This window comes from Helianthus annuus, chromosome 3 (genome assembly GCF_002127325.2).
Source record: "Helianthus annuus cultivar XRQ/B chromosome 3, HanXRQr2.0-SUNRISE, whole genome shotgun sequence".
In the NCBI taxonomy this organism is placed as follows: Eukaryota; Viridiplantae; Streptophyta; class Magnoliopsida; order Asterales; family Asteraceae; genus Helianthus; species Helianthus annuus.
Genome location: NC_035435.2, coordinates 622,677 through 624,196, shown reverse-complemented (window position 1 = coordinate 624,196; position 1,520 = coordinate 622,677). Strand labels below are relative to the sequence as shown.

The 1,520-nt window shown below is 43.6% G+C and overlaps 1 non-coding gene across 1 annotated transcript; it reads left to right on the top strand.

Annotated features, from left to right (window-relative positions):
- Positions 1-1,084: 1,084 nt before the first annotated feature.
- Positions 1,085-1,191, top strand: LOC118490946. Its single transcript, XR_004890171.1, has one exon. It is a non-coding gene; the product is annotated as a small nucleolar RNA R71 (small nucleolar RNA).
- The last annotated feature ends 329 nt before the right edge of the window (positions 1,192-1,520 follow it).

Here is a 1,520-nt window from a genome sequence, read left to right as displayed (position 1 = left end):
GCCTAAATTGACTAATTGCAAACTTTCAATTTTCTTTTTATGTGTAAGGAAGTCCCTCATGAATTTAGAGTACCTGGGCATTTGGGTTAGGACTTCGATAAAAGGAATATTGACATGCAATTGTTTTAACAGACTTTCGAACTTTGCGAATTGCTCATTGGTCTTTTGACGAATTAACCTACCGGGGTATGGAACTCGAGGAGCCTTGGTAGGCTCTGGTGACGGAGGGGAGTTCTTTTCCTGCAGAGGTGTGGGTACTGTTTCTTCCGTTGGTGGTAGCACTTCTGCAGGCCCTACGGTGCGGTTCCGTAGTGTGATGAGGTGAACTTGCGCTTTTGGGTTCGTTTCGGTATTGCTAGGTAATGCGCCTTGCGGTCTCTCGGAAAAATTTTGAGCTATTTGATTTAATTGTTTTTCTATGTTTTGAATACTAGCTTGTTGATTTCTAAAATTTGATTCTAATTGTAAAAATCTTTCCGAGTTTTTCTTATCAGTGTCGGAGACGAGGCGAGATACAGTATCTTCGAGCCTTTCTCGTCCACTTTGTTGTTGAGTGAAATTTTGTGACTCATTTCTTGGTTGTTGAAAGTTTGTTCGTTGGGTTTGTTGGTTACTACTATTGCCGGGTTCCCTCCAACCAAGGTTTGGGTGGTTTCGCCATCCTTGGTTGTAAGTTCCCGTTGGGGGACCCGACGACCTAGGTCTATTATCAATGTAGTTTACCATTTCTTGTTGATCGTCTGCTTCTTTCATACAACTCCAATTTTCATGTGACCCACCACACCCTTCACAAGCCATAACCGAGACTGTTTTTGTCATTTCCAATTTTTTTATCTTTGAAGAAAGGGCCTCGATTTGGGCTTGTAAAGAAGTGCTTTCATCGACCTTATGGGCGCCCGGGGCGATAGACTTATTTCCCCGGGGGGTGTGCCATTGAAAATTGGTTTGAGCAATTTCCTCAATTTGATTATATATTTCGTGTGGGCGTCGATTACCTAAAAGTCCCCCGGAGCTAGAATCAAGTGTCTGCCTAGTGTGTGGCAACAATCCATTATAGAAAGTGGATACTTGTTGCCATATTGCAAGGCCGTGATGGGGACACTTGCGTAATAGCTCCTTGAACCTTTCCCAAGTTTCATATAAGGATTCCCCGTCCTCTTGTGAATATGTATTAATTTCAGTCGTTAACTTAGCAGTTTTAGCGGGAGGGAAATACTAATATAGAAATTTTTGGGCTAGTTCATCCCAGGTGTTTACCGATCCAGCTGGGAGGGCGTTGAGCCAAGCTTTCGCTCGGTCTTTTAGTGAGAAGGGAAACATACGGAGGCGGATGGCGTCGTTTGATGCTCCATTGATCCGAAAGGTATCACATATTTCCAAGAAATTAGTTATATGTAGATGGGGATCCTCGTCCGCAAGCCTGTGGAAGGTTGCGGAGTTTTGGAGCATTTGTATCAAATGCGGCCGAAGTTCGAAGTTATTAGCTTCGACATTCAGAGCATTGATAGCGGCGCCTAGAT